Here is a 27,299-nt window from a genome sequence, read left to right as displayed (position 1 = left end):
ACCAGGCAGGAATGTGATGAATGTAATTTTCCAGCCTTGTAGAAACACGTTGATAACAGCAGCAAGGCTTACTGTTGGGGGAGGAAAGAGGAAGATGTTCGTGCAAACACACACACACACACACACACACACACACACACATCCCTCTGTCCCATATTATGGAGCTCTGCCTTGAGGCTTCAGGAACCCCCAAAGCCAGAGCTCTAAGGGAATGTAGGTGGGTGGGACTCTAGAATAGCTGGTGTCACCTGCTTGGGAACAGGAGATGCACACACACGCGTGCACGCATGCACGCACACACACACACACTTTTACAGGTAACAGAACAAGACTGTGAAACGGGTTAGTAGATATTTGCCTGGGAAACCAGCCTGCAAGGGCGCTAAAATATCATTGGCATAAATCAAAACTAGGAGACCTGCTAACTCAGGTGTTTGACAGCAACTCTACATGGTGGCTGAAATGCAAGTTGGTTCCGTGCCCACTAAAGGAGATACTGACTTCTAGGAGAAACAGTTCAAAACCAAAAACTCCCTACAGGTGCTAAACCTGTTTGAAATGAGTATCTGTGTGGTGCTCACGGGCAAGTCCCATAGTGCAGTTATGGCATCGGCCACCAATCCTAACATCCCGGCTGCTGAAAGTAGGGCTTGGGGTCAGTAAGTTCAAACAACTGTCAAGAGTGGCCCTCCTTGTGAACGAACGAGTTAGCCTGCTACCGTTTCACGGTTTCCAGTTGATGATACCTGTCTACGTGTGTCAGATGGTTTGGAACAAAGAGCAGTCAGTGCCTTGCTCACAAGAGGTATAGAAATGGGAGAGACCTTGGAGAACTGTCTCCCAGCAACAACATAGTAACGTGGCGTAGTGGAATATAGTAGAGTAGTTCCCACCCCGCTAAACAAACATAGTGAACTACATATGAGAACAAACATATTGAAACATATACTGAAAGAATATCCGTATGAAGAGGCATAGGTTATAGCCTGCCTAGGAAGGTCACGTGGTCCAGCTGTGGTCTGGGGCAGTGCAGGGTTAGTCTTTCCACGGGAAAGAAATTGAATGAAAAGGTCAATTCACAGAGAAGGGAATAGGACAAAGGAAACAATGAATAGTTCTTTTCCCTTTTTATTCAGAGACATACCTATTATATAGTTCATAATTCAGTGGGGAGGATAAATCTGGTTGCTTAAAAGTAGTTGGAAGAGTCTTAGCCTAAAGGCGATGCAAGGGTTCACCATTCAGCTCTGGAGAGCAAACTGTTTCTTCTTTCAGCACAGATGGCTTTTCCTTTCTTTTGGCTATATCTAGCAGTTCCTGGTCCTCCTACTTCAAGGACTTGAATTGGTAGATAAAGCCAGTTACCAGATTTGAGATGACTGGAACTCCAATCATTTTGAATTTATATATCAAATTATCTATAAAATATACATGGAGAGAACATTTTCTGCAGTTTTAAAGTGTATAATTCAGGGTTTCCCTGGTGGCGCAGTGGTTGAGAGACCGCCTGCCGATACAAGGGATGCGGGTTCGTGTCCCGATCCGGGAATATCCCACAGGCCGCGGAGTGGCTGGGCCCGTGAGCCATGGCCGTTGAGCCTGCGCGTCCGGAGCCTGTGCTCCGCGACGGGAGGGGCTGCAGGCGACGGGAGGGGCTGCAGCGGTAGGAGGCCCGCGTACCGCAAAAGAGAAAAATAAAAGTGTATAATTCAGCTATAACTTCAATTTATAAATTCTAAGCATTTTCTCCTTTTCCTAGAATTAGTACATTTGATTTCAGTCCCCTATGTAATAATTTTCTTTATAACTTTTACTAATTGTCAGTCTAGTGCTATTTGAGAAGGTAACGTTGATATAATAGTCCTCCCTCAGTATCTGTGGGGGATTGGTGCCAGGACCCACACTTATGTAAAATGGCATAGTATTTGCATATAACCTAAGCACATTCCCCTTATACCTAATACAGTGTAACTGCTATGTAAGTAGTTGCTAATGCACAGCAAATTTAAGTTTTCCTTTTTGGAATTTTCTGGAATTTTTTTCCAAAACATTTTAATGCACAGTTGATTAAATCCACAGATATGGAACCTGTAGATATGGAGAGTCGATTGCACAGTTAACTAATCTTCAGAACTTATTCCAATACTGTATCTCCAGTTGTTCTCTTTCAGGTCCAAAATTCAATTCAGGATCTCACACTGCAAGTAGTTTTCATGTTTCCTCAGTCCTCTCCAATCTGAAACAATTCTTCAGTTAAAAACAAAATTACCATGACCTTGATAGATTGATATCAATATATCAAGAGTCCTTGATAGATTGATATATATAGATATAGATATATTGAAGAGTCCTTCAGTTTGAGTTGGTTTAATGTTTTTTCATGATTATACAGAGATTACTCATTTTTATCAAGAAGACTACAGAAGTGGTAATACGTCTTCTTAGTGCAGCATATGAGGACGTATATGATGTCAGTATGCCTCATAAGTGGTGATGTTGACTTTGATCCTTTGGTTAAGTTTTCTCCACCACAAAGTTATGATTTTTCCCATGTAACTAATAAATATCTTGCGGTGAGATACTTTGAGACTATGCAGATATCCTATTTCTCATCATGGTGTTGCCCACTAATTTCGGCATCTGTCAACATTGCTAGCCTGCAACACTTACTACTGTTTACTTTGGTGTTTACTAAAGAGTGATTTTCTATTTCTGTTATTCTTTCAGCATTTATTAATTGGAATTCTACTGTAAAGAACAATTGAATAATTTATTTATATTAGTGCATACTCATGGATATTTATTTTCTTACTCAATTTGTTCCATATTTGGTCCTTGGTAGCTCCTTTAAATTGGCTCCTATATTCTTTTGACATGCTCCCATAATTTTTTTAAGCACTGCCATATTTTTTGAGACCACAAATAGCCCAGGCTCATCCTTTACTTCTCCTCTCCAGCCCTGGAATTGGCCATTTTTCCAAGGAGCCCTGGCTCCTTTTATTAGAGAATGATGATTAGAAACCAAAATCTTGTGGGTGTCAGGTGTGCTCATCATCACTGGGTGTCATCTCTTACAGGCCATTTCAGCAAACAGAACTAGGATATATATGTATGTGTACACACACACATATGTCTGTCTGTCTATCTATCTATCTATCTATCACCATGATTCTCATTGGTATCTCTGACTCTAGTACAACATGACAAGTTTCATTATAGTCTCCCCCCTTTCCTTATTTGTATCTTCTTTCCCCTCAGTTAAGATACCTGACTCTTGTTATCCATAATCTAGTTATTTATTTGCACAATCCTATAATGCACATAAAGTAATTTCAGAGTTGCTTAACCCATACCTCTGTGAAAAACAAATTTATCAATTCAAATAAAATATTTCTGTATAGTTCTTTTTGCTTTTAGCTTTATGGTGCATGATGGTTAATTTCATGTGTCAACTTGATTGGGCCATGCATGGGGTACCAAGATATGATTAAATGTTGTTTCTGCCCTTGTAGAAACACGTGCGTGTGTCCGTGTGTGTCTAAGTGTGTCCGTGAGGCTATTTCTGAAGGAGATTAACATTTGAATCAGTAGACTGAGCAAAGCAGATTGCCCTCCCCAGTGTGGGAGCCAGATGCAATCTATTGAAGGCCTGAATAGAATAAAGAGCTGAGAGAAAGAATTCTTTCTCCTTGCCTATCTTCGAGCTGGGACATTGGTTTTCTCCTGCCTTTGGACTGAGACTCAGACTAGAACTTACTGCATCAGCTCTCCTGGTTCTTAGGCCTTTGCACTCAGACTGGACCTCTACCATCGGCTCTCCCAGGTCTCCAACTTGTGGACTACAGGTCCTGGACCTCTCAGCCTCTATAACCATGTGAGGCAAATCCTTATAATAAATCATAGATGGATAGATAGATAGATAGACAGAACTCATGGTATATATTTCTACCTTTATATCTATCTATATATTCTCCTATTGGTTCTGTTTCTCTGGAGAACCCAGATTACTAATCTTCCATATATAGTCAAAATACTCTTTTCCAAAATCACTTAGGTTAATGCCTTCTTCTGTACTCCCTTCATTGTGGTTCTATTGTTCATCTGTAATTGGACATTTCTTACCCCTTACATTCCTTTTAAAAAGTAAGTGAGATCATATCTGCACAAAACCCTCCAGGACTACTCCTCTCACTCTAAGTCAAATTAGAAGATATTCCCTAATGTAAGCTGTGCATGACCTGGCCTCCTTATGCCTCTCTGACCTCATCTCCTTACCTCCGAACCCTTTGCTCACTGCCGTCCAGTCGCACTGGCCTTCTTGTTGTTCCGTCAACACCCCACACACACTCCCACCTCAGTGCCTTTGCACGTGCTCTCCAGCAGACATCAATATGGCTGAGCCCTCGCTTCCTTCAGGCTTCCTGAGGCACCTTATTTACCAATTTCTCTGTCTGTCTTAGTTACAAGAATGTGAGTTCCATGAGGGTTTTGTTCTGTACACTGCCATACTTCCTGACCTAGGACAGTACCTGGAACTTAGTAGGAACTTATATGTATATATATGTATATTTGTGTTGAATGTTTGTTGAAATAACCTGCTTCATATTTCTTTAAGAAAATATCTTCGATGCTTTTGATGTCAATGACGAGTGTCAGCTGATGATACATTGCCAGCATAAGGACGGACAATCTGTATTTCTGCCTCACATGCATGTTCCAGTAACTGTGCCAGTGCAGTATGTGATTCAATCTTATTCATTAGAATGTTTGCCTTCAATATACTCCTCCACATCTCTTCTAATAGCTGCCTGTCCTTATACAAAGGAAATATGGGATTTTCCTCCTAAATTCTCTGCAATAAACATATACTATTTTAAAATCTGAAAAAAGCGCAAAAGCTATTAAAAAAAGAAGCTCATATGTTAAAGTGTAAGTCCTTGTCATAGAACTACTGTGATGCCTTCCTCCCTCCTCACCCTCCTGAGGAATCTTTCAGGCTGACAGGCTCCCGTATCAACTTTTTTTTTTTTGCAGTACGCGGGCCTCACTGTTGTGGCCTTTCCTGTTGCGGAGCACAGGCTCCGGACGCGCAGGCTCAGCGGCCATGGCTCACGGGCCCAGCCGCTCCGTGGCATGTGGGATCTTCCCGGACCGGGGCACGAACCCGTGTCTCCTGCATCGGCAGGCGGACTCTCAACCACTGCGCCACCAGGGAAGGCCACCCAGTATCAACTTTTAAAGCATCTGTCTGAGAAAATGATCAGGAAGCATATTTGCTCCTACAGATAGGCCATCTACTATTGTGCAAGCCAGCCTATAAAAAGACAGTTATCCCCAATCATTCATCAGGGAGAGGCAGAATAAGGAAATAATAACAGGTAGAGAAAGTGTGAGGCTACTATTATGCCAGTTTTCAGGGAACCTGACAAAGGGAGAGAGAAGTGTGAAGAAAAAGGAATTGAGCTCTAATAGCAGGTGAGGATGTCAACGTCTCTTCCTGTGTTGAAACATAATGACTTTGTGGGGGGATCGCTCTGGAGGGGAAGCACTTAAGAAAAGTGAAATGTATTGTCAATTCTAGGTTTAGGGTGTTTGGAAGCTAGATACAACATACCAAATTATGAAAGCAATTGAGTAATGTCTAAACTGAGAAATAATAGCTGGAAAGTTGTTTCCACCATTTGAGAGCACAGATTTATTTCTGTAAATTGAAAAGACCAGGAATAGCCAAAGGGATTGTTAGATTCATGGAATCTTCCACTGAGTTCCATGGGGACAGATTCTCAGCAATCCCATTTCTGATGGCATGTTACCAAACCTGAAGGTACGTCGACAATGGAAAAATGAAATGGGGAAGGGGAAGACAAAAGGGGGACAGAAAGTCCTGCTTTTGTAAATCTCACTGGATAAACGAAAGACTCTTGAGGGGGACAAATGTTGAACACCGCTGTGGTCTGTCCGGTAACAGAGATATGCCTGAGATTTAAGGAACTCTAGTCAGCAGCACGAGAATCTGGCCAATGGGGTAGGCATGTCTGAATTAATGATGAAGAAATATGTGAAACAGAGGGCATGTTTCCTTCCTAAAGTCGAGGGCTTTCCTTTAGGGAGAACACCTGAACAAAAAGTGGGAAAATAAACCTTATATGAGCATCAAACATGGCTCTTCGAGACTTTTTTTTTTTTTCTCCTAGGAATCAATTAACTCCAGGAAACTGAGGCAACACAAATGACCTCTGGGGTCCCCCATGAGGACTAGAGATTTCAGAAGCTGCAGAGAATTGCCTCTGCTCTGCTTTTCTACCTGGGAACTTGCTGCAGCAGACAGCTTCGGTTGCCTACCCAATAGCAATTCCCTACTCAGTATTTTCTGATAGACGCTGAATTTGTTCTAGTGTCTATACTTTTCCAAGAATCCAGAGGCTTTAGGGAATGCTGGTCCCATTCCCAGTCCTGTGTTTGATTATACGAACCCAGTGGGAAAAAATTTTTCATTGTTTGCTAGCGATTGGCTTTGGAAGAGGCAGTTTTGGCCAGCAGGACATAAAGGGACGCTCATAAGGGAGGCTTCTGGGGAAAGTTTCATAACTCTTTAAAAGAGACACAAGGAAAAGTCCCATTTTTGTGTCTGTGTAATGGATTGTGAAGATGTGATGCCTGAATCCGCTATAGCCATTTTTTCTTTAAATTTTTTATACAATTTTTAAAGGTTGCTTTCCATTTACAGTTATTGCAAAATATTGGCTATATTCCCCATGTTGTGCAATACATCCTTGAGCCTATCTTACACACAATAGTTTGTACCTCCCAGTGCCCCGCCCCTATATTGCCCCTCTCCCCTCCCCACTGGTAACCACTAGTTTGTTCTTACTATAGCCATTTTTAAACCATGAGGAAATCTAACCAAGATGCTCAGGATGGAGAAGCTGAAGAAAGAACTTGGGTTTTTGGTGTTGTTGTCAAGGAGCTGAATCGAACAGCCCTGGGCTGTGCTCTCTCGGGGCTTCTTGTTATGTGAGACGATAAATCCATGGCTGTTTCAGCCACGCTGAGTTGAGTTTTCTGTTGCCTGAGTCCTACCTCTTTCTTCTTCTTACTCTAATAATGAAATTTTGAACATGCTAGCAAGAAAATCCTTACTTCAGAGTAGATTGCTGAGTAATATTAAGTCCTCTCTCCCTTTCACTCCGTGGGAGGTCTCCCAGAGTGGGGACAGTGCGACACTCCCAGAAGGCTAAAGGGCCCAGAGTAGAGACAAGAGATCCCATCACGGCTAGGTTCCAAGGCAGACCTTCCAGGCTCCGGTAACCCACTGCAATAGCAGAAATACCCATTGGCTCGGGGGATTGACGCATGGACCAAATTTAGAAGTTGATTCTCAGGCTCCCATTTGGGCCGAGTTGCCTCTGAGTTGCCTCTTGCTGTGCTCTGATATCGTCAAGAGCCCAGATGCTATGCCTCGGCTGTGCGGTGAAGGATTAGCTCAGCAGAGTTGGGGGTGCTCAAACCTGGCACATGTTAAAGAATGGCCTGGCCTTAACCTCCAGGGAGATAACCTCTGAGCCCTTGGAATATCCTTCCTGACAAGAGTGCCTTTGTATAACTGAGACCTTGAGCCACACCAGATAATTTGTGTTAACAAGGTGATTTATGGAGAACGCCTGCTTTGTTGACCTGTGACCTTGGACCACGAGGTACCAGTGTGACCTGCGGAGGCCTGAACACTGAGTAATTCAGGTCAGTCGTTCAGGTGCTCCACGCCTATGTGACTGAACCCCAATAAAAACCTTGGACACCAAGGCTCGGGTGGGCCCCTTGGTCGGCAATAGTACTTTGTGTGTCATCACACATCATTGCTGGGAGAATTAAGGGCTGCCTTTCCAACGACCCTGGGTAAGGACAACTGGAAGCTTGTGGCTGATTTCCCTTGGACTCTGCCTTTGGCTTTACTAACTTTAATCTGTATCCTTTCACTGTAATAAACCATTGCCATGCGTATAACAGCTTTTCTGAGTTCTGTGCGTCCCTCTAGTGAATCACTGAACCTGAGGATGGTCTCGCAGAATCCTCAAAACTCCTGCTACACCAAAACGTAACATTTCCTTTGGAATCTCTTATATTCTTTCCAGAGTCACAGATCAACTCAATATTATACTGGGTTAATTGGTTCACTGGAAAGAGCACTGGGACACAGCAGACTTGGATTCACATCCTGGTTCCATGACATGGTGGCGGGGGGCCTTGGAGCAGGCACAGATCTTCCCTGATCTGCCCTCTTTTGCCAAATGGGACAATATCTGCTCCACTACAATGGGTTGTTGTGTGAAGCACATCAGATAATGCATGTGACAACACTTTGAAAATTGTAGGGACTTTTCATCGTTAGGTGTTCTATATACTTTTAATACTTGACACAAAGGTGGAATCTTAATAGCTAATGCTGAGGGCTGAATTTGTGCCAGCATTTTCATACAGTGGCTCATTTAATCCCCACTCTAGCATCTGCTTCATGTTATATGTGTAGGAAACTTTGTGAGGAGGAAATTAAACAACCTTCCCAGGGCTCTGTAACTGGTAAAGAGCAAACAGGAACTCAAAACACAGTCTTCTGATTGCAGAGCTCGAGTGAGCCACCATTTTATAGTGTAATTCCATCCTTTCAAGTATGTCCAGCAAATTCAGTCTCTTAAATATGAAACCCCTTAGACGTGTGCAGCCTGTCATCTGAAAGTACCGAGAATGTCTTAGAAACCGTCCCTAAATCAAGGACACTTTATGAAATATACCACTCTTACCTAAGAACTTTCTGTTTTGTTTTGTTTTGGGTAAGGATATTTAGCAAGTGAACATATCTTGGCTCATATCTTAGGGACACACCAGGCAACAACACTACAGGAGAAGGGGAACTCGCTGTCTTTGCTCCCTTTTCCTGTTTATCCAGGTATTTTGGACAAACTTTCCTTTTTGCATACAACTGCCACCATCACGAGCGGATAAATCTGTTATATCATCTGTCAAATATGTGAAGCATTTTCCACTGTCTTCTGACATAACTCAAAATCTCGATTGTGAAACATACCTTCAGTATTTCAGTCTTGCTTGTTTTTTCTATGTGGGTCAAGATGGAGACCGGATATCACTGCATTTCACTGACTAAATGAAGAGAGAGGTTTTGGGTACAGATATTAATGCATAAAACAGTTGAAAGCGACAACATATTTTGTTGTCCCTGACACTTCGCTGCACATTTCTTGGCAGCCCAAGATGCCAGGGGCATAAGAGACTAGGTAATATAGGTCAAGAATCCTTGGGCTTTCAAACCCACGTGTTAACCAGAATTGCAAACAAATAGGTCTTAAAACTCTCTACTTATTTAAAATGTATTATGTTGTTTTGGAATCTGTGTTTGCTGCGTTATGTGTTGACAATGTTGTCAGGCATTAAATTTAAATGATTAGGATGATGTAGCAGAAACAAAACAGTGTTCTTTTTCAGAAAACATCAATGCACTATTGAAAATCTGTATTGTTCAATAAGTAAAATTCCTTGTTAGTATGCAGTAACTTAGGCAAGGCAGTCTTTTAATCCTGTGAGTTTGTTCAGAAGCAGAAAAGGAATGTTTCTTTCCTTTTCAAGCTATGGTTTTCAAACCCCCGGCAGGATGAATTTTGACCAACTTTTGTTGTAACAAGAGTAGTAACTTCAATACATATATGTACCACCATGCACACGCAGGATCCCCATGTATACCCCCCTCTCATACCAAACACACCTGCATACACGATACACACACCACACCACACACATACATACACAACATATACACAAACATCACACAAACACAAGACATTTCTATACATGCACCAAACGCACCATACCACACACACATTCCCTCTCACACCAAGCACACACCCCGCCGCACCTACCCCGCACAAATGCGATCTAGCCACTGGCTACCTCCTGACCTACTTTCCAACCCTCTCTCTTGTTTTCTGTACTTCCGCTACACCCTCCCCCTTGCCACTTCTTGAACAAGCCAAACACACTCCTGTCTTTGCGTCTGCAGTTTCCTCTGCTGAGTTTCTCTTTCCCGGACATGCACATGGCTTACTCAGCTTTCCTAAGAAAGCCCTTCCCTGACCCCTTAATCAGGGGAGCACACAGATCTCTGTGTTGTCTGCCCCTCCCCATTGCTCTCCAGATTGGCCTTAACTTATCTACGCTCTTAATCCCAGCCACAAGATGTGAATGAAACTTAGAAATAATTAAATCTAGTTTAACACTCTCATTTTCCAGACAACAAAATGGAAATCTCAAAAAGGAGAAGTAACGTGTCCAAAGTTACACAAATCATTCATTCATCCATTCAGCAAATATTTAGTCAGCTCCTATGTGCCGACACTGTTCTAAGTACTGGTTATCAGAAGGGTACAAAAAGGGCAAGGAAACTTACATTCTATTCAGGGAGATAGGTAATAAACAAATAAACACATCGCATAATGTTAGGTAGTGATTAATGCTTAAAAAAAAAAAAAATCCAGGAGGGAGGAAAAAGGAGCCAGAAGTAAGAAAGAGCCAGGAATAGTTGAGAAACGTTATCCCAAAGGCACATGGAGATACAGTCTGTTGAAATTCTCCAGATGTTGAAACATCTGCTCATTCAAGATGGTAGCCAGGTGGCACGCTAACTCACGAATACAGAAAGTTTAGCAAGGGGTTCCTTCACATTTGAAAAGGAGGCATAGTTTCTGAATCTAGGCTCAAGGCAAGAATCCTGTAAAAAACCCTTAGATGGTCTAATGACTCTCACTGTAGCAATAATTGCAGTTAAGATAATGGTGGAATCTGGAGTGAATCCACTCAAAACACTGTGCAGAATGAACTGTCGTAGAGTTTAGATACTCTTGTTAATGTCAGTTACTGATAGTGGCTAGAGCTGACTTGAAATCCAGCAACACGGATTCTTCTGAGAAAATAATCAACAGTCTAAAAGTGGGAGCCAAGTTACTGAAAGGCGGGACCTTTCATGCCTTGGTGGTGCACAAGGCAAGACCAGAATCAGACTACTCATCTAGGAATGTCCTAACATACACTCATTCTGGAAGGTAAAAGTCCACTGGTGCCGTAAGATGTGGCCAAATGATAGAAAGGCTAAAAATGGCAGACCAGATCTGAGAAAAGAAGAGACCAAAAAGCAACAGAAAATAATTTCTTTCTCTTCTCATTCTTGAGGTTCTATACAGAAGGCAGGCACCGAATAGAAACATCTGAGTGTGTGGGTACACGTGCGGACATGCATGTATATTTGTGTGTGCGTGTGTGTGTGTGTGTGTGTGTGTGTGTGTGTGTGTGTGTAAAAGAGAGGAAGGAACAGACATATTTTGGAGGAGCCCCTACATGTTTAATGATATGTCCTGTCTGCCATGTCTGGCACACTTCACCCAACTCATTATCTTTCGAAGGAAAGAATTCTCTTAGGAATGGTAGCCTGGGCTTTTATGCTACATGAACCTCCGGAATGAGGGCTGCTTCTCAGATCATTAGAACTGTTCACTGGCAATTTCAACAAAATAGGCCATTTGCACTTAAATTACAGGGCTCTCTTCAGTGACAAGGTTTGAGGGTTTCTGAATAAAGTGTCAAATCTCTAAAGTGGCCCAAACCTCTCAGCTTCAGTATAAACAGCTCTGGGTACAATGTAGCTTTTTGGGACTATATAATCCTTGTAATTTTAAGCATTAAAAAGATTCCTTTTTTGAAAGACAAAAAAATTTTCCCTCAATGTTTAGAAATTAGAATAGGAACATTTTAGAAATACGTTTTCTATAGAAATCTATCTAATAGCATTATTGTAGAGCTTACTTTATATACATTAAATATTTTATTTCCTATAACAGATAAATCATTTTTGCAAAGGACTGCTTTGGATGTGTTGATGATTCCAATTCTGATCATTTCTATATTTGAAGATATATATTGACTGATAACATAAGGAGCTAAAATGTACACATTTAATCAAAATATGTCATTGTCTAAATATGAAGGAAATAAAGTGAAATTAAGGTAATGTTGAGACCCACTTCATGAAAAAAATTTGTATTAGGTTTTGTAATCAGTACCACGATCTTTCACAAGCTGGATAATAACAGGAAGCCAATGAGACATTGCAGAATGTAATCTACAGATATGTTACTTTCCAACAGTTAAAGTAATTCAGAGGGTCATATGGATTACAAAATGTTTTACCACGAGTTCTTTTAATTCACAAAATAACCTATTTGATAGGTAGAAAGTTATTATATTCATTTTATAGATGAGAAAACTGAAACAGAGAACCTGAGGGAGTTACTCAAGGTTCCATGGCAAGAAAGTGACAGAGACAGGTGCAGAGTCCAAGTTTACTGACCCTAATCATGATGGCCATTCTTCAACCTGACTGTCTTGCTGTACTATGCTTTACCTTCCAATATAAGTTGATAGCGTTTTAACTGAAGGAGTTGCTTAATCCTATTTCACAATGATACTGAGATGCTCAAAACAGAACTTAAAAATTGTCAGAAACATCCCTTAAAATTTGGAAGATTCAGGATTCTGAAAGATATTGAAGAGCTACATGAAAGACACTCTTTGAAGTTCTGGTGTGCAAGTTTTTTGGGTTTTTTTAAATAAATTTATTTATTTATTTATGGGCTGTGTTGGGTCTTCCTTGCTGTGCGTGGGCTCTCTCTAGTTGCGGTGAGTGGTGTGCAAGTTTTATGCAGATTATAAAGGCATGAATATTTGGTTGCTTTCCCAACTCTGATGGATAAATTTCCCTTGGGTACCTCATGCTGCCTTCTTACTGTTTACTTACCCTTTAAAGTAAGTGATGGTCTGGCTTTTGTCATCTCCCATATCTCATTTTTAAACGGAATCAGGCTGAAATTCTTTTTTTTAAAAGGGCTTAATAATTCCATCTGCTAAGAGGAAGGAAGAGAATAATTTATTTTTACCATTCAATCTTTTGACAGATGGACAGCCTAATTTTCTTGATTTATAAAGAGCTCATTCAGATAAATTAAAAGGTGAGCAAACCAATAGAAAAATGGGCAAAAGATATGATCATGAATCTTATAGTACAAAAATACAAATGGCCAATAAATATATGAAAGATGCTTATAATGAAAGAAGTAAATAGCAAAACACTGAGGTACTTATCAACTTAGAAAAAAAAAATTGGATACTACTCACTCCTGGTGAAGGTATGAGGGAAAAATGACTCTTGTGTCCTATTGGTGAAAGTGTAAATTTGAATGCCCTTCTGGTGAGCAATTTGACATTGTCTATAAAAATTTTAATTGCATATATATATCTTTTAAAAGAACAATCTCTTTTTTTTTAAACATCTTTATTGGAGTATAATTGCTTTACAATGTTGTGTTCGTTTCTGCTGTATAACAAAGTGAATCAGCTATACATATACATATATCCCCATATCCCCTCCCTCTTGCGTCTCCCTCCCACCCTCCCTATCCCACCCCTCTAGGTGGACACAAAGCACTGAGCTGATCTCCCTGTGCTATGCAGCTGTTTCCCACTAGCTATCTATTTGACACTTGGTAGTGTATATATGTCAATGCCACTCTCTCGCTTTGTCCCAGCTTACCCTTCCCCCGTCTCCATGTCCTCAAGTCCATTAATCCCATTGTATGAATCTTACTATAAGGATATATTGATGGAGTTCACCTAAATCTATGTATATCAAACTTTATTAATTACAGCATTATTTGTAATGGCTAAAAACTCTAAACAACCAATTCCTATCAGTAGGGAATTGGTGAAATAAAAAACAGACAAATTCATAGAAGCAAATACTGATGACTAAAAGATAATGTAAATTTGTATATGGAATGATTTTCAATATTTGGTTATAAGTTGAAAAACAAGTAAAGAGGTGTGTATAGTACGATCCCTATTCTATAGATTAAAAAAGAAACAGAAAAATAGACATAAACACATGTACACGTGTACACGCATATGTGTATCCTTTTGCGTCATGGATGAATCACAAGACATTATTCAATAGCGGTTACTTTTAGGTCAAAGATTGGGTGGGATGAAGTCAATTTGGTGGGGGCAGGGGTTGCTTTTTTTCATTTTGTACAATTTTTGCCCTGTTTGAATTTCCTATTTTCTAACCAGACATTTGTATTATTTTCTGTTTGGTGTATTATTTAAGTGTTAATAAGAGATGTCTTCTCTACATTTCACTGAATTGAAAAAAAAAAAGAAGGAAGAAAAAGAGAAAGGAAGGAAGGCGTTCCATGTGGATAAGGAAACAAACACATAAATTCCTGTCCACAAAGTCAATTCACATTACCTCCTGTCCTAATCTAATGTAGGCCTTGCATTCTAAATCTCCTCTTTATTTTCCCATGTGGCACAAAATGTCCATCATGTTATGGAAACTTCCTTGAGCACCTGAAGATGCTCTCACTTCTGGATTGACCATTCACGTCATGAAGCAGTCAGGGATCTCGGTCACTGGAAATTGTATCTTGAAAGTCACTATTAGGATTTTCTTTCTTTCCCTTGCCCTGGCAAGTAAGATACCTGATGTGAGGCGTCTTATGCTAGAACTGTGATACTGGTCTTCAGAGAACAGTGATGTACTTTATATGCAAAATGATGTTATTAGTGGAAACTCTGAGCTGTGACAAAGACGATCTCCTTGATCAACCTGTGTTCAGGCTCCTCTGAGCCCTCTTCTCGAACAGACTGCAACCTTGGCTTATAAAACTTGCAGGCTCTCGGAACAAGTGATTTGTCCACTCCTGCCCTGTTCCCTCCACCACCAAGAGACTTAAACAAACACTAGCACAGTTTCTAACAGCTCAAGTCTGCACTCCTTTTCAAAGTATCTGCCTGAAAAAGCCTGGTGCTTCCAGGAGAATTTACTGTTTGTTCCTGGCCAAAACCTGGTAATTGGTAGACAGGCTCTTGCACCCTCTCTTTGAGCAGACACTTTAGAAAGATTGCAATTATAAATCCTTTCTCTGCCCTTTGAGATGCAATTCTACTACCCAAGACGGTTTCTTCAAGGGCCTGAGAGTCTTTGAAATGCAAACATCTGTGGAGATGACTCTCCCACAGGCCAGTGGGAGGATTAGGGCTAAAGTTGGTAGGGCCTTACTTTTACTTGCCTCACTGCTCCTGCCATTAAGATAGGAGACATCTGTTTCTCTTCCAGATAAGCACCAATAAACAAAGCCAGAAGATCCAGTCACAAGGACCAACCCCCCTAACACTCCCCAGTTACTTGCCCTTGGCCCACCCATGCCTTTTTTAAAAATTTATTTATTTTTGGCTGCCTTGGGTCTTCGTTGCTGCATGTGGGCTTTCTCTAGTTGCGGTGAGGGGAGGCTGCTCTTCGTTCTGGTGCGCAGGCTTCTTATTGCGGTGGCATCTCTTGTTGTGCGGCATGGGCTCTAGGCACGTGGGCTTCAGTAGTTGCAGCACGCGGGCTCAGTAGTTGTGGCTCGCGGGCTCTAGCGTGCAGGCTCAGTAGTTGCGGCGCACGGGCTCATTGCTCCGCGGCATGTGGGATCTTCCAGGACCAGGGCTTGAACCCCTGTCCCCTGCATTGGCAGGCGGATTCTTAACCACTGCATCACCATGGAAGCCCCCCACCCCTGCCTTTAAAAAGCCTCCTGCCTTTTGTTTTGGCAAAGTTGAGCTCAGTTCATGCTGGACCCCCTTCCCTATTGCAATAATTTATTTCTGAGTAGAACCTATCTTTACTGTTTTAACTACTGTCCAGATTTATCTTTAGCAACAGATCTCAGTGAATATCAGGTCTGAACCCAGAATGCCCATGGTCATTTTTCCAAATCCCACTGGCATGATGTGTCCCCAGTTCCCACCAGTCCACTCCCATAATTATACCTGTCATTATTAGTGAACCAAGAATTATACAATTGCTTTTGGTCCAACCGTCTAGCCATTTTGTCTCTGATGTTTCAGGGCCCCATATAAGGGGTGCCCCAGCAGGACATCCATCAAAGCAAACTGTTTTAAGACAGGGATAGACTTGTCTTTCTTCTCTTAGTACAATTCCTACTACAGAAATCGTGGCCCTTGAGGTACCTGGAAAGTATGCTTGCTGATGTCATGTTACCTTACCCAGTTTAGCTTATCAAGGATGAATTCCAAACTTGTGCAGATCTATAGATAGGTGAAAATAGTCAGAAAATAATATTTGTGTCTTCGTAATTTAAATTAACTTGGTACTATTTTATGGACCTACACATACAGAAAATATCCTCTAAAGCCTCCTTTATAAGAAAGATGGGAGGGGCTTCCCTGGTGGCGCAGTGGTTGAGAGTCCGCCTGCCGATGCAGGGGACACGGGTTCGTGCCCCGGTCCGAGAAGATCCCACATGCCGCGGAGTGGCTGGGCCCGTGAGCCATGGCCGCTGAGCCTGCGCGTCCGGAGCCTGTGCTCTGCAACGGGAGAGGCCACAACAGTGAGAGGCCCGCGTACCGCAAAAAAAAAAAAAAAAAAAGATGGGAGAATTACTTTTAACCTGTATTTTTAAACTTTAAATATGAAAAATTTTAAACACATATAAAAGTAGAATAGTATATTGAACCACTGTCTACTCATCAGTGTTATGGGATTACAATATTGTCATATTTCTTTCATTTTTTCCCCCTGAATGTACTGTATTTCTAATGATAATCTTTAACAAAAGAACTTCTAACTTAAATTCCACAGATGTTGATTGTGCCCCAGCTGGGTGTGGTTCTCCTTTGGTAGTGATGCTGTCATTCAACTTCAAGAGGATGTTACTTGCCACCCTGAGGTCATGGTTTGGGTTTTATTCCAGTAATAGCAATCAATACCTTTAGGCTGAGTCACATGCAGTGTCCCCTCCAGTCTCCCTTTTAACTGACAGCACAGTTTCTGACGTAGTTGGGTAGGATGAAGTGTGTAGTTAGGGCCATCTAGAAATCGACTTACAACACACTACAATGACTGAACTGACTTCACTGTCAGATGAAGCCTGCCCCTTAGCCTGCATGAGAATATTGTTTTCCTGATAATATAATGATGGCATTCAAGCTCTGAACTATAAATCCAAGTGTAAGACATTTAATTCTTCCTTTGCACTGGGACATTTTTACAGGGGCATTTATGTCAGAGGAAAAAGTCTTACTACAACTATATTAGCGTCATTTTTAGTTTGGGTAAACTGGGTCCAAGCTCCAGACTGCAGGCTTAAGTACACATAGGAATAAAAATTAATTGGTACAATATATTTTTTGTTTGTTTGTTTTTGGGGGGTTTTTTTTTGCGGTATTAGGGCCTCTCGCTGTTGTGGCCTCTCCCGTTGCGGAGCACAGGCTCCGGACGCGCAGGCTCAGCGGCCATGGCTCACGGGCCCAGCCGCTCCGCGGCATGTGGGATCTTCCCGGACCGGGGCACGAACCCGTGTCCCCTGCATCGGCAGGCGGACTCTCAACCACTGCGTCACCAGGGAAGCCCAATTGGTGAATTATGTTTATGACATGGTTATTTTTCCCATAAGAATGTTTATGCAGATCCACTTCAATAAATCAAGGCTCCATCTCAACTGATTTTTTAGAAGTTCATATGCAAATAAGAGTTCACAAAAAAAGGAAGGAGCGATTAATTATTTATTAATATGAAGACTGGCAGCCAGTTTTTTTTTTTTTTTTTTTTTTTTTTTTTTGCGGTACGCGGGCCTCTCACTGCCGTGGCCTCTCCCGTTGCGGAGCACAGGCTCCGGAAGCGCAGGCTCAGCGGCCATGGCTCACGGGCCCAGCCGCTGCGCGGCATGTGGGATCCTCCCGGACCGGGGCACGAACCCGCGTCCCCTGCATCGGCAGGCGGACTCCCAACCACTGCGCCACCAGGGAAGCCCCAGTTATTGTTTTATTAAAAAAGAATACACATTGGAAAAATCTCAAGGTTTCCACTGTTGTTAGTTGTCCTTGATGCCAATGACTTTCCATGTAAAGTCCGTTACTGCCCAGGACACTTACTTTCACCCTAGCCTCCTCATTATTCATGTAAAGATGAAGCAAAACATGACAACAGGTTCGGCACAATCAGGAAGTTGGAGAACACTGAAAATGAGCCATGGAGGAAAAAATGTGACCCATGCCCAGGTTGCTCGCTCCAACCTTCCTTCCCTTTTGCTCATAGTGGTTTCTGCAGTGAGAATTTTCTGGTGTAATCCCAGCCAGGACAGATGATACGTAGAACAGAGCACCCACATTCACTCTAACAAGTTTCCAGGAAATGAGAGTAGTTGAATAGTTTTCTGCTTAATCCAGAGAGGCACTAAGATTCTGAGAGGAAGTAAAGGAAGGCTGTTGTCTTGCATTGGTTAAAGAGGGCATTTGGGGGGCATTCTGAAGAATCTGGGGGTGCATTTGCTCAGCCTAAGGGGTGGAATGCTTAGAAGAGAGTTTCAGATAGTTTTGTCATTTCAACAAGTAACGGTGACATGAAATCTTTATTGGATGAGTCAGTCTTCTTTAAATAAGTATTGGCATGTCCCAAGTCATAGAATAAGGATATGGCTCCTCAGTTATAAAAGTAATTCATATTTATAAATACCAGCAAGATACCTTCAGTTTAAAACAAATATTCTTGGAGATAACCATTCTATGATAAGACTGAATGTAACAAATATGATTGTTATAATAAAATAAAATGTACACATTGATCTAACATATAAGTAATGTGTGATTGCTGTGATGCATTCCGTATGGCTGTTAGCATAACTGACTCCATCGTGGGCCCTTACAGTTTTTCCTGTCCTTCCACTGACCCTACCCAGGACTGTACTGTGCAGTAAATCACTTCTCCAAAGTCAAGTGCTTTGTAATGAATAGATATTGTTCAATAATCATTAGGACTAGGTAGCCTCTATGCCCTGTTGGTCCCCAAACAATGATGAAAACCTTTGCTGATGTATTACTGGTGCCCATGAGACTAGTGACCCATTCATGAACCTTGACTTAGGAATGCATGTCCTGTTTCCAAGTTCCTACCCCCATACCCTAGGTTAACTACAAAACTGTCCCGGGGGCTTCCCTGGTGGCGCAGTGGTTGAGAGTCCACCTGCCGATGCAGGGGACGCAGGTTCGTGCCCTGGTCCGGAAGGATCCCACATGCCGCGGAGCGGCTGGGCCCGTGAGCCATGGCCGCTGAGCCTGCGCGTCCGGAGCCTGTGCTCTGCAACGGGAGAGGCCACAGCAGTGAGAGGCCCGCGTACCGTAAAAAACAAAACAAAACAAAACAAAACAAAAAAACTGTCCTAATGGCCCCTTGGCTGTGTGGAACGCATTTGCAAATGCTTCCAGATCTTTGTCTGTCAAATCCTGCTCCCACCTTGTAAGTTACCTTATAAAAAAACCAATCCATTGATAATATAGAGCTGCCTGCCTCGTTTTTTTTTGGTTTCAAGATGCCTTCTCAGTTCAGTGGGCACTTTTATCGTTCTCTCCGTCCTCCAATGCAGGGGTTCCCAACCCCCGGGCCTCGGACAGCTGTCAGTCCACGGCCTGTTAGGAACCGGGCGGCACAGCAGGAGGTGAGCAGCGGCCGCTGAGCGAGGAGGGAAGCTTCGCCTGCCGCTCCCCGTAGCTCCCCATCGCCTGCATTACCGCCTGAACCATCTCCCCCTACCACCCCCGCCATCCGTGGAAAATTGTCTTCAAAACGGTTGGGGACTGCTGCTCGAATGCGTCCCTGTTCATCATGAGTAGTTAACTGTCAATGTAACTAGCAATTAATACGGACTTTACAGTTCTGTATCTGTAAACTAAAGCAACGAAGACAGCTTTAATAATATGTTATTTTTAACCGTTTGAATTTGTAAACTGCTTGTTGGTATCAAAATTTTTATCCTACTCATGAAATAAATATTTCAGTCGTAATTAAACACTTTCCCATGATAATATCTGACATAAAAACAATTGTGATGAAGAAAGTAATGTTAAATAAACTCATTCTATTTTCCTGTTTACCCTTCTCAGAAGCATTTTATAGAAAATTGGGTAAAATGCATTCAGTGACATTTTATACCTTTTGTTTTCTTTTTTTAGTAATATGCTTATTTATTTATTTTTGGGTCTGTTGCTGCACACGGGCTTTCTCTAGTTACTCTTTGTTGCAGTGCGCAGGCTTCTCATCACGGTGGCTTCTCTCGTTGTGGAGCACGGGCCCTAGGTACGCGGGCTTCAGTAGTTGTGGCGCGTGGGCTCTAGAGCGCAGGCTCAGTAGTTGTGACGCATGGGTTTAGTTGCTCCACGCCATGTGGGATCTTCTCAGACCAGGGCTCAAACCCGTGACCCCTGCATTGGCAGGTGGATTCTTAACCACTGTGCCACCAGGGAAGTCCCATCGTATATCTTAATAACACTTACTCTTTAAAAACAAAAGCTTCACTACTTAAAAAAAAATTATCCAAATGAAAGTTTTTCTACTACTCTAGCTCAGTGGCTCTCAGTTCACTATTTGTTAATAGAGGAATGTTAATTTCAAGTAAAATTTTACTTGAAAATCCAATATGCAAAAATGAATAATATGAAACTACAGTGGTTGAAAAAGGGCATAGGGAGCTCAGGGTCCTACCTACTGAGTTTCTCCTTCGGGCAGAACTCAAGACTCCTGCCAAGCACAATTGGAAAACCACTGCTTTAGCCCATCATAAGGAAATTTATTCTTTCTGTGACAGCAAGCAAGTCCAGTTGGTGTTCACCATGCTGTGGGACGTGGTTATGATGGACAGGCCACATCTCATGCCTACCAGGTAACGCGCCTCCTGCTGGGATCCTTCAGAATTCCTGACAGACACATGGCCCCTTCTCCATCCTTCGTATCTTGTGATTTAGCCACTTTAACCACAAGTGATTGGACTAGGGATGGGCACCAGATCAAAGGACAGCTATCTATAGGCTCCCCAGTGCCATGTAAGTAACCTGGCATGAGAATTCTGCCCAAGGGGACACTCCATTCTGAAGAGTCATTTGTTGACCTATCATTCTCTGTGGGGAATTTGAACTTGAAATGTACAGTGAGGAATGTGGCAAGGAGATATGCAGAAAGAAGGCGGAGAGCAGAAGCCTTGAGGCAAACAGAATTAGAGTTAGTTTGTTATGGCAGGAACAGTGAAAGAAAAGGAGAGAGCAGCTAAGTCATCATGCTGGCAGAGTCCTAAAGAAAGGGACAGCGGGCCCCTGGTTCAGAGTTCCCTTGACAGACCACTGGGACTTCTGACATTCTGTGAAGGAAATTTTGAGAAGCTGTCCTGTGCTTCCTCGCCATCCCATGTAGCCTTACACAAATCTTTATCCTGCAAGGTTACTTAAGCATTCTTTGTCGATTTCAATTTGGAAAAGCCTGGCAAATGTCACTGTATAGTTTTCCTAATTTTCCAAACGTATTATTCAGCTAGGAGATGTCATGTGAAACCAGGTTTGAACAGTAGATCTGTCAATATCTCAAGTCTAAGAATATCAAACGTGTGGCATGTGCTCTTCCAGTTCCCACACGTGTGCCCCCGACCGACATCAATAATTGAACACAACCCCTTAAGTTACTAATGAGACAGGAATCAATTTCAGACATTTTTTCAGACAGTTCACTAGGCAGGTTACCAATCCCTATTGTTGACGTGAGAGTTGAAATCCATTTACAATTTCACTTTTGAATGGGATCATTTCTTTTTTTTTTTTTCCTGGTAAGCAGAGTATTTGAGTACATCTACTGTTTTCAATACTCTCCTTGGTGTCTGAAGTCTTCTGCTGAGGTACCAGAGGGGGTGCCTCTGGGGGAAGGAGAGTGAGGCCCACAGTGAGGCTGAACAACTGGAGTCCAGATAAAAGAGAAGCTATTTCACTTTTCTATCTGTATTGAATTTCTGGTAAAATTTTATGTGAGGGAAGTTTTTTACAACTGAGAAAAAAATTTTGAAATCACTAAATTATATCTCATCGTCTGGATCATAGTGTTCATACCACTGAATCATTTCATAGATCAATCTGACTTGAGGCTGTCAACTGCCATAATCAGCCAACTATTTAAACTTCTCATTTCAAGATCTAAATCTGTAGAACAACATTTCTAAGTACTTTATTAATAAATGATAAATACTAAATTAATAAATGATACCAAGATTTTCCATATGGCATTCACAATACTGTTCTCTTATTAGGTATTAATGAAACAAAAAATTATCAAGATGCAAAAGAATGTACATGCACTCTGTCAGTAATTGATAGACCAAATAGACAAAAGAATTATTAAGTCTATAGAAGGCTTGACCACTCTATCAACCAATTTGATCTAATAGTAATTTATAGAACATTTCACCCAACAACAGCAGAATACACATTCTCTTCCAATATACATAGAAAATTTACCAAAATAGACAATATTCCGAGCCATAAGACACGTTTAAATAAATTTAAAAGGATTTAGTCATGCAAAGTATATTCTCTCAGCACAGTGGAATTTAATTAGAAGTCAATAACAGAAAGATAATTAGAAAGTCCCCAAGAATTTGGAAAAAATAACACATTTCTAAATAACCCCTGGGTAATAAAACAAATCAAAGGGAAATTAGAAAGCATTTTGCACTAAATGTCAACGCAATCAAAACATACCAAAATGTGTGGAATGCATGGGATTCAGTTGACACAGTTCTTAAAGGATAGTTCCTAAAACTAAAATGCCTTTATTCAAAAGGAAGGTTCTGAAATCATTGACTTCAGCTTCCACCTTAAGTATTAGAAAATAAACAGCAAAGAAAACCAAAAGGGAGCAGAAGAAATGAAATAATAAAGATCAGAGTGAAAAATCAATGAAATAGAAAATATAAATAACTGAGAAAAGGAATGAAACCCAAAACTGCTTCTTTGAGAAAAATCATTAAAATTGATAAAAACTCTAGCCAGTCCAATCAACAGGAAAAAAAAGAGAGAATAAACAAGATACTAACATCAGAGATGAGAGACAACTCAATGGATAGTAACAAGGATAATGAGGGAATATTATGAAAAACTTTATGCAAATAAATTTGATAACATAGATGGAATGGATGAATTCTTTGAAAGACACAAACTATGAAAGCCCATTCATTCTACAAGAAATAAATAACCTAAGTAATCCTACATCTATTAAAAAAATTGAATTTGAAATTAAAAATTTCCCACAAAGAAAACTCCAGGTTCACATGACTTCTCTGGTGAATCTCAACAAACATTTAAGGAAGAAATAATACTAATTCTACAAAAAATTCTCCAAGGGAATTGCAGAGGTGTGTTACTTCCCAGCACATTCTAGAAGGCCAGTATTATACTGAGACCAAAACCAAAGACACCATAACAAAAGAAATCTACACACAAATATCCTTCATGAAACTCAGTGCCAAGATTCTTAATAAAAGTTTAGCAAATTGAGTTCAACATTACATAAATAACATAATACATCTTGACAAGTGGGGTTTATCTCAGGAATGCACAGTTGTTTTAACATTAGAAAACCAATCAATATAATTCACCGTATTAATAGACTAAAATGAAAAACATGTGATCATTTCAGCAGACACAGAGAAACCATTTGGCAAAATCCAACATACATTCCTTATAAAAACTCACAGTAAACTATAAATAGAAGGGAAAATTCTCAACCTCAGGGGAAAAAAAAGGTTTTTTACAAAAAATCTTACAGCTAACATCATAGCTAATGATGAAAGATTGACTGAAATGTTTTCCCTATAAGAGTGAAAACAAGGCAAGGATGTTTACTCTCATTGCTTCCATTTATCATTGTACTAGAGGTTTGATCAATGCAGTAAGAAAATAAAAAGAAATAGAAGGCATTTTTGGAAAAGATTGGAAAGGAAAAAAAACTGCTTTTATTTGCACATGACATGATTGTGTATGTAGAAAATCAAAGGAAATCTATAAAAAAGCTACTAGAACTTGTAAGTGAGTTCAGTGAAATTGTGAGATACAAGCCCAAAGTGCTAAAGTCAATTTGTTTTCTATATACTAGCCATAAGCAGTAAGAAATTGAAATAAAAATGCAATTCCATTTATAATAGTATCAAAGAATGTGAACTACTTAGGGATAAATCTTATAAAAGATGTGTAAGACTTGTACATTGGAAACTACAAAACACTGCTGAGAAAAATTAAAGACCTAAATAGATGGAGAGATATACTATGTTTATGATTCACAAGACTCAATATTAGTAAGATTCCAATTATTGTCAAATCCATCTGTACATACTACACAATCTCAATCAAAATCTAAGCAGGATTTTTTGTCAATTGACAAGTTGATTCTAAATTTCATATGGAAATACAAAGGACCTAGAACAGCCAAAACAATTTAAAAAAGAACAAAAATGGAGGGTTAACACAATCTGATATTAAGACATTATAAAGCTACTGTAATCAAAGCTGCATGTCATTGCCCATAAGGATAGACAAATAGATCAATGGAACAGAAGAGCGAGTCCAGAAAGTCCAGACCCACATATATATGAACAATTAATTTTTTTCAAAGATACAAAGGCAATTTACTAGAGAAAGGATAGTCTTTTCAACAAATAGTAGTGGAAACATTTGCAATCCATATACCAAGAAAAAGAATAACAACAAACTACATTCCACACCTTTTACAGTGTACAAAACTTAACCAAAAAAAAAAAAAAAAAAAAAAGGTCATCGACCTACATGTAAAACGCAACATTTTAAAACTTCTGAAAGATAACATAAGTGAAACCCTTTGTGACACTGAGCTACGCAAGTATTTCTCAAGTATGACACCAAAAAGACAATCCATACAATAAAACCTGATGAATTGAACTTCACCAAAATCAAGGATATCTGCTGTTTAAAAGACACTGCTTTATTTGGTTTGGTTTGGTTGAAAAACCAAGCCAAAGACAGGGAGAAAATACTTGGAAATCATCTATCGGATAAAGGATCTGTATCCAGAATATATAAAGAACTCCCAAAACTCAATAATATGAAAACAAACAATGCAGTTAGAAAATGGGAAACAAATTTGTAAAGGCACATCACCAAAGATGATATAGAGATGGCAAATAAGGGCATAAAAAGTTGCTCAGCATCATTAGCCATTAGTTAATGCCAATTTAAATTACAATATAGTAACACCATACCTTATTAAAATATCTTAAAAAGACTGAATATAACAAGTATCAGTAAGCATCAGTAAGTGGAACAATTGGAACTCTCATGCACTGCTGTCAGACTTCTTAAAAAGGTAAACATACACCTACCACATACCCAGCCATTTCACTCCCAGTTATCTACCCAAGAGAAACAAAAGCATATGTCTACACAAAGATTTGTTCATGAATGTTTATAGAAGCTTTGAATTTTTTGTAACAGCCCGAAATTGGAAACAACCCAAATGTTCATCGACAGGTGGATGAATAAACACATTATGGTATATCCATACAGTGGAACAGTGTTCAGCAATAAAAAGGAATAAACTCTCAATACTAAACAACATGCATCAATCTCAAAATAATTATAATGTTGAGTGAAAAAAACCAGACAAAAAGAGTATATACCATATGATTACATTAATATAAAATTATAGAAAAACAAACTATAGTGGCATAAAATAAATAAATGATTTCCTGGGGATGTGGATTAAGAAGGGGGTTAAGGAGCATGATAGAACTTTTGAGGGTGATGAATATGTTCATTATCTTGATTATAGTGATAGCTTTATAGGGTGTATACATGTGAAAACATCAATCTATACACTGTATATTATTTATTGTATGTCAATTATATATCAGTAACTGTTCAAAATGTATGTATAAAGATGTTCATTGAACTCTTATTTATAGTAGCCCAAAATGTCTAACAGTAGGGAAATGGCTAAATAAATAATAATGTGTTCATAAAATATAATTATCATGCAAGCACTAAAATATTTTCAGAAGAAACTTAATAACATGATTAAAGGGTCATGTTACAAGGCATATGTTAATAAAAAAGTGAATTCAAAATTATAGATAAGAATGACTGTGATAATCCTGATTTTGTAAGTTAAAATATAATAGAAACAAAATGGGAAGAAAAATCTTGTTTGTTTAATACCTGTGATTCATTGGGTCTATGGCATCTTATCACCTATATTCATCTTTTGTTATTGTCTTCTTATATTCACCTAGTTTTCACTTGAATATAAAATATATTAAGGAAGGGGAAACAGAAATTTTAATTTTTTTGGATATCCTGGTGGACTTATTATAGAATTTTGCTGCATTGTTTTATTTATTCTAATGAAAGTATATACATCTTAACCATAGATTAAATAAGCTCTTTAAAGGGCAATGCTTTTGCAATCTCTGTTCTCCAAAGATAATTGATGTCATAAAAATTAAGCATCTCTATATGACCTCTGCTTGGATAAAATCCAACTATGCATGGACAGATATATAAGGATATACTGTGTGAGGCTGTGCTCACACACTGTTTAGAAGGAGCCATGCTAGAGCTCAGATAATGTCATCATACCTTCTAAAATAACTTTTAGTGTTCAGAAAGAGGAAAGTGTTATTACCTAACAAAAGTTGTAGGAAATCTCTTTTACCGCTAATTGTAACTGAATATGGATTTCTTTAGTGTGACTGCTATCAAAGGTAGCACCTTGTTTTGTGGAAAACTATTTGGTCAAATAATCTAGGCTATGACATAACTGTATAGTTATACTAGAAAGTAAGATTTCTCAGTCAACAATGTTAAATTCTTCATTCTAATCTAATAACCTGATTTTCTATATTCTGCTTCCCACACTATGGTATGCTTCCCATGAAACTCAAATGTCCCCTACTAATGAGAAAATAGGGAAATAAAATGGGCATATGGTATTTGTTTTTGATTTAGGGGGTTATAATCTCCAGGAGGTCGGTGACTAATTCTTTTGCAACTTCTCAAAAATGGACAGGACATTTCAGAGCTCTTAATAAATTTGTAAACATAGAACAGATTTTTGATAAGACTTGCTCTGTATGCCAAGCTCTTACAAAGGGACAAGATAAACTTGTAAATCATTGATCCAAGCACCAAGGATCGCAAGTGTCTCCAGGTTCTCATTTTCCAGATCTGAGGGACTTAACTATAGGCTACAGAGAAGCTGCTTAATGCCTTGAGGACAATGTTCATTTTCCAAAAAAGAAAGGCAGATATTGAGAGCAGAGGTTGCCAGCAGAGAGGCACCATCAATC

General features: G+C 40.0%; 1 protein-coding gene across 2 annotated transcripts in view; it reads right to left on the bottom strand.

The window, feature by feature from the left end:
- PCED1B (PC-esterase domain containing 1B) overlaps positions 1 to 27,299 on the bottom strand; it is a 149,375-nt gene that overhangs the window by 79,129 nt on the left and 42,947 nt on the right. Inside the window, exons 3-4 of one of the 2 annotated variants that reach the window (XR_010932374.1) lie at positions 9,080 to 9,153; positions 2,134 to 2,247 (exon numbers count right to left, since the gene is read on the bottom strand). The exons of the other annotated variant lie outside the window; for it this stretch is intronic. The gene's annotated coding sequence lies outside the window, so the exon portion shown is untranslated. Of the gene's footprint in view, positions 1 to 2,133; positions 2,248 to 9,079; positions 9,154 to 27,299 lie in introns of those variants that run through there. 2 annotated transcript variants of the gene reach the window in all.

This window comes from Pseudorca crassidens, chromosome 11, assembly GCF_039906515.1.
Source record: "Pseudorca crassidens isolate mPseCra1 chromosome 11, mPseCra1.hap1, whole genome shotgun sequence".
Lineage (NCBI taxonomy): Eukaryota > Metazoa > Chordata > Mammalia > Artiodactyla > Delphinidae > Pseudorca > Pseudorca crassidens.
The sequence above is the reverse complement of the archived record's forward strand: the minus strand, read 5'-3'. Positions and strand labels throughout refer to the sequence as shown.